Below are 6,770 nucleotides of genomic sequence, written 5' to 3'. Positions count from 1 at the left end.
CGTCTCATACGACTGTACACGTACATATATGCAACGTATAGCATGTCGCTTATCTGAAGCGGCATTCGCATTCACTTACCGGCAAACTGAAGGTAAACAGCAAACTTTGGAGCCGAGTTCGATAAATTTGCACATCAAACAGGAACCGCAAAAATTTCCCAGGTTACTCCGCGTGCCGGCTCGGCTAGCTTCAACGCGCGTTCCTCCCCATTTTCTTCTTCATTTTTCTCCGCGACTTCACACTTCGTCTCTTCGTATCTTCGCAGCCAATTTGACCGAGTCTCTACGCAAATTTGAATTCACTTCCACATTAAGTAGTCGAGTAGCTCGAAATTCAGCTAGTCACGTAACTACGCAGCGTCAACCGTTTTTATTGTCGCTATTTTCAATGTCACGTGACTTTCGGCCAATTAGAAGCGGCGTTAGTTCGTAACGTACGAGGGGCGAGCGTCCCTTCGTTCCTATCACAGCGAAAGTGTAACTTCGTACTTACCTCGCTGGAGAAATGCAAATTCGCCGAACGTAGAACGCACGCGGATATTAAAGAACAATGGTTAAGGGCGTTACGAATAATACTTTACGTTACGTCATGCGGTCGCGTCGAACGGATAGGGCAGTACATACATAATTTGGCGGCGCGGCGCACGCGCGGCGGGACGGGTCCAGGTCAACGATAAGAACCCGGTCTAGTCGTACGACGAACGTCCAGGCAGATCGTCGGTGCTACGAAGACTGCGAAGCTCTGCCGGGTCTCCTCTCTCCTCCCTCCGACGCCTCCCCGGCAACCAGCTAGGGAAATTGAAGCAACAGGACGAAGCTTTTAGAACGACCGTGTGTGGTACGTGACTCGCTGCACAGTGCACCGATTACCGTGAACATAGCGTCGCTGGAACTGTTCTCAATTCATCGATCGTACGTATCGATTGCTTCGAGAAACTATCTCTAACGGTTGAGCCGAAAGCGTCTCTTCTCTGTTTCGGTTCAACCGTTGCGTGATTCTACTGTCTACAGATTGGTTTCAAGTGAATTTGTGTATACGAAGTACAATTATTACTTTAAGCAGGGCAAAGTGCGAGCGGGGAGTCGTGGGTAACAAGTGCAGGTAGCAGCGGGTGATTCTCTGTTGGGAACGTTCGCCGATCGGAAGCCTGGACGAACACGAAGAGGACGTCGAGTCTGGCGAGTGAGCAGATCGGTTTGTTTTCCATCGTACGTTTACTTCTCTGTACAAATATCGATGGGGAAGCCGGTAGAACATGCGGAACTCGTTGGAAACGATTCTGTTCGTACTTCGTTCGCAAGCGCGCGGGGAAGAAACCAGTAGGGGTCGACGCACTTGTTCCGTTTTCGCTTGTTGTCAGTAGTTGGACGCGCCGGGACGCGAGTGATTAAAAGTAGTGTCCTTGCAACGTTTACACGTGTACGTGAAGAACGCGGATTTGAGTGATGCTCCATTATGCTGTTCCTGAAATGATTCGGCCATCCGAGGATCGACGATCGATCACCGGGCGAAGGAATTCCTATGGAAACCGGCGGCGTTCCGTCACGTTTTTCTATGGTTCAACGACGGCATCGCGTGTCGCGGCTCGAACAGGTAAGAGAATTTCACTGCTCCTAAACCTTAATGTTCTCTACGTCGAGGTTACCGTCCACTTCTTGAACGAGAGCTAGACGGTGGAGGGAAGGGTGTAAAAGCGTGTTAGCTGGAACGGTAAAACGGAAATTGGTTCGTATCGACCTTCTCCTGCTTGTCGATGAGCAGCCTACGAGACGCGTGTTCGGAAAGGATAGGCCTGGAGTACTCGGGAAGAAACCTTTGGTTCTTCTTGCCAGACGATTAAAGGAATTCACTGAGCATTCGTTTCAGAATTGCTCGAATCGCTTGTGTGAGTATAATTACTGATAGCTAAAATCTTTTCTTCGGTTTGATTTAACACGGTCATTATGGTAAGACAAATATATGCATACATAAGTAACGTTGGAGAAATGGTAGAATGACAATAAACATAGTGATAAGGAGACAGTGCTTATAAAATGGGAATAAATGAATATGTGACTCGGTGGTAACCCGATATTAGGCGGGGAAAATGAAAGGGTTGTTAACGATTGGTCGATGTTCACCTCGAAAGTGATGGATGTCGAGGTCAGCAATTTGCTATAAGATATACCGCGCTGATTATTAGACCGCGGATCTTATGCAAATTCATGTTTCTGTGTACGAAAGAGAAATGCGGCAGAATTTCTCCGCGACGATGGCACCTGCAATACATTTCGCCATGTATCGGACACGTTATTATGGTTCATTAAGGCTCGTTAAAACATGTATTTTCAGTTTTTTCTCATTTTTTTGGGAAAACGGGACAGGACAATTGGGTTTGATCAACATAATTCTAATTAGAAAAGTTCTTCCAATTAACCCAAAACTAACATGGAATTATATTTCGTTCGGACGTTGGTACATGTATTTCCATCGATTCATGTGCATTACTGTAAATTCGAAATAGCAGCGGTGCAGGGCACGTAGTGACGATTATTAAATATTCAGTAGCTATTACTTCGGCTTTATCGAAAGCTAGTAAGTATGAATATTATTGTGAAATCGTAATGGAGTACATTCATATTTAGTAATTATGTCGTCAAAAGAACTTACATTGTGCAAATACGGTGCTAATTATAGTCCGTGACACAACAAAAGGTATTCCTGAATGTTTGCAAAATTGATGACGTATCTTGCATTGAACGAAGGTACGTTCGAATGAACGATAACGTTTCGATGTTCGATTGATTCTTCGGGTTGGAAACATTATTGGAAGTTTGTGAACTCGATTAAATGGAACTTAGTCGTAGAAATAAACGACCGATTCTTATTGCAGGCTTTCTCGATGTTATTAAAAGATGGATCACGTTAGAAACTGCGCGTGGCGAAATGTTCTCTGCGGGATCCAGTTTGAATCTATGCGAGGGATTTGATCATGCGATAAACGGTAGTAATCTGAGTTTGACCCTTTCTGTGTACACGGGAGCTTGAGAAGTAATGGAAATATCATGGTAATGCTCCATTATCAATCATCCCGCCATTGTAAAGTACACGTTATACCTTCAAGGCCGCGGCGAACGCAACGCTCGAATCAATTCGATGATTGCTTCTTGCGTTTTCTGCTGGCGAATTCTAAAAACCGCTTGTCAGATTCAATGGGCCAGTTTATATCCTCATAATCCCGTGAGTAGAACACTGTACGTTCGGTCAGACCTTATTCCATTAGTTATTTGGGTTAATTGAAAGCGTTTTCTTCGCAAGCGTATAAGTATATTAGACACCGACAGAAATGTTTATCTCATCAAATTCGACTAATTAATCTTGTCTATATAACATTGGGTGGGCGTTTCGTTAACGTTGGGATCGAATGACTTAATCATAGTGATGTAGTTCGTAATTAAACCTGAGAAGAGCAGAGAAAACTTTATCATCCTATAGTAGAACGATGAATGGACATCCCGTAGAATGATCTTGTCCAGTGCGCGTCGGTGGTCTGTCTCTTTTCACAAAGTTTGTAAAATCGTGAATAATTCAGCGACCGTTTCGAAAGAGAGGCGGTATACACAGGAAAGCGGTGGGTCGAAACAGGCGAGAGGAGAGAGAGATTTTTCCTACGGGGTTCGGGTTAACGAGATTTTATGAGCGATGAGGGATTATCTGGTTAAAAGAATGAAACCGGCTGGGTGAAGTTAAACGTTTTCTTTCCTCATTTGAAAACGTAGACGGTTCGGCTCCTTTCGGGTCACTGTACCTCGGGCAATTGCGCGGAGCTTTTAATTAATCGTCTGCCTGTCCATCAGAGACGCGTACGACATTCAGTTCTTTTTTAAACTTTACGAAAGGGAAACGCGAAGTAAAATATTTATGGCCCGCAGGAATAGTTTTTTTAAAAGGATCGTAAAAATATTCTCTTCGTTTTCCTGTTTCAAATGAAACATTCAGGCTTTTGGTCGCCTAACAAAACGAAAATAAGTAGTTCCATACTTTGAAAAATGTATATGTAAACGTTCGTTTGTCCTTTGGCGATATCGCTCGACGACGTGAACGAAGAGTTTAATGTTCATTAGTCGTAGTCATAATATTGGTGCGTATCTCGATTCGTTATCGCGTAATTATGTTCGCGAATATGGAAGAACGTGTTGCCCAGCTCGTGTCGTATTTGGAGAGGAAATATTTAAGCGCCAATTCTATCCGGAATGTATTTTTGCTTCCGACTGTTTCCCCCCCTCGTCGGGACTGGCCATGCTCTCTCCTCTTTAAATATCACTTATCTCGGCGGTCCGCGTTCCCCGGGAAAAATAACTTTTTCCCATCTGAATCCCCGTAATCTCGCGTTTTCGCTTAACCGCTCGATGATGCTCCCACGCTGTTTCGTTTTGTTTGTCCAGCTCGGCCCGGTGCCTGCCTCGTCCTTTTTCCTACCGGATTTCCACGGTTGCGCATTTCAAAATGGAACGTTACACGGGCATAAATTTAATATGCCTTAACTACGAGCAGCAGAAAATACGTTTCGTATTTTCGCGAACACACCGGCGCGGACCCACGGTTGCAAACGACGTGCACGCCGGAGGATGGACTCACTCGAGCTTTTTTGAAGGCTATAACTACATCTGTACGTACTTGAAAAAGTAACATGCGACGTATCTACCTACGCTCTTTAATAATGCCTGCTCGGAAATAAAAGAAACGTTACGTATACCCTGGTCGAATGTACTTCGAAACTTTTATATCGACTCGGTGGGAGTTCGAGTAGTTTTCAAATTATTTTTCTTACACGATTCCGCTTAATCCTAAGAAAATAAATCATGAAAATGATGAATCGTTCGAATTATTATTCGCAACGACTCATGGTCTCGCGAATAAGTTACGGTACGCTTCAGGCATTATAAATTTCTAATCGTGTCTCGTAACGTTCTGTTCATTTTTTAACAATCCGTTGTACTCGGACGCGCCGAGTTAGAAAGTTGAGAACGTTGGTATATCTTCGGCGAATTACTTACAGAGGGAAGAGCGCCCGTGGACGCGTTTGTACTGCGTGCATATAAACATGGCTCGATATCATCCGAAAGCTCTATAGTCCTCCGGTTACAAGAGCGCGAGTCGCAAATACCTACCGAAGTTGAACTTTGTCCATGTAGAAATATCGTTCCGTGAATCCCGCTGTTTATCTTTCCCATTGATTACTAATAGCAGCGCCGGGCATATTCAATGCAATCGACAATCAACGATTGCGACCGAAATGTTTAATTCGCTCGACGCAATTAATGATTAAAATAGGTATTTAATCGCAAATTGGATTAACGTTTAACTATCACGATCCTCTTCGTTCCTTTTACGTCGAATAGAATTTTAATCGAATTTTAATTAAAGGAAAATGAAGCAACAGTACATGTATATTTAATCGGAGATCGATATGTTTGGTGATCGAAAACAGATAGTGACAGAGAACATTGTTTGAAAAATTCTATTCCGCTGCCTTTGGTAAGTGATAAGAAAAGGTTGTTAATAAGCTTTGTCGTCACGGTCGATCGTAAAATAGGCGTTCCGTTTTATCCGTCTTTTACGTATGAAGAAGTCGTAAAGATACATTGGCAAAATAAAATAGATAATACGAGTTCGAGCAAGTGTTCACGTTTTGAAGATCGGTAGGCGAGTGTGCATATGTATTGTTCTCGAGCATTACTTAAATTTCTGTCATATTTGTTTATTGCGAATTCTCGCGTCCCACGTAAACTTCACCCATTTGCATTTCGCTCTACCTTTGGGCGCGTTCAACTTCAGTCGCGTTCCATTTCAGATTCCGAACGATCCATCCTATTATTGTGTCCTCCCAGGCAACACGTATTCCAGAGTTGTGCCCCTGGAATAGTTGTGCTCCTTATGGACACGACCGCTTGATTACTTTCGCTCACATTTATTTTTCGATATCTACGTTCAAATTATTTATGCGGCGAAAGTATTCTTCATGTCTATTTTCATTACTTAATCTGTTTCAGTTTAATTCCGTTGCAGATCCAAGTAGATTCGCAAGTGAATTCAATCTTCTGTTTTAAGCTCTTGTATTTTAAGGTGGCACATTTGAATTCTCTTAGCTGAACTTAAAATACTTCGAACTTCATCATTCATTCATTGTTATAAAGGAGTATCACTCCGTACCGTAGAGTAAAGATTAATCTGTCCCGAGTTAAACTCTGAGATGTATCTATTAAAATTTAGCTGACCCGAGTGTAGTTATTCTTAGTCGGGTTCGCTGACGGAAAATTTTTCCTCCGTTATCTCGTTTTCCATCTGCAAGCAATATTTTCTTCCACTCGCGCCACGATTATAATGAGCTCTATTATTCACGGGGCGTTTAAGCAAACCTCCGTATCAAACCCCTTCGCTCTGGTCTGAGTGGCCTGTTATTTTTTCAACGTTATCGCTAGGGATTCTACCCGGCGAATTCGTCCCCCTTTTCGTTCCCCTTTTCGTTCCCTTGGGCGTTATCGTTGCCAAACTATTTTCTCGGCCATTATCACGTCGCGGCACGAGCATCAGATTCGGGCGCCGTTTTTCCGACCGTGAGAAATCCCCGTTCCTCATCTCATGGACCATTTCCAACTCGATATCACTCACCTTCAAAGTCTGCGTCAATTACGTTACTACCGTTCCTCAAAGAAAATTTTTTGGTACTTGACGTGCACGCGCGAAATTGGAAGAAACAACTGACTTGAGGAAATACAAGCCTAAAAAG

The 6,770-nt window shown here is 43.4% G+C and overlaps 1 protein-coding gene across 5 annotated transcripts in view; it reads left to right on the top strand.

Moving 5' to 3' along the window:
- Positions 1-701: 701 nt before the first annotated feature.
- 5-HT7 (5-hydroxytryptamine receptor 7) overlaps positions 702-6,770 on the top strand; it is a 91,579-nt gene continuing 85,510 nt past the window's right edge. For 3 of the 5 annotated variants that reach the window (XR_003389962.1, XM_018035503.2, XM_018035502.2), the window contains exons 1-2: positions 702-912; positions 1,064-1,594. The gene's annotated coding sequence lies outside the window, so the exon portion shown is untranslated. Of the gene's footprint in view, positions 913-1,060; positions 1,595-6,770 lie in introns of all 5 variants that reach the window. The other 2 variants (XM_026818898.1, XM_026818897.1) reach the window with 2 other exon arrangements.

This window comes from Ceratina calcarata, unplaced genomic scaffold, assembly GCF_001652005.2.
Source record: "Ceratina calcarata isolate Rehan_Ccalc_2016 unplaced genomic scaffold, ASM165200v1 scaffold90, whole genome shotgun sequence".
NCBI lineage: Eukaryota > Metazoa > Arthropoda > Insecta > Hymenoptera > Apidae > Ceratina > Ceratina calcarata.
Note: the sequence above shows the minus strand (reverse complement) of the source record. Positions and strands in the feature narration are given on the sequence as shown.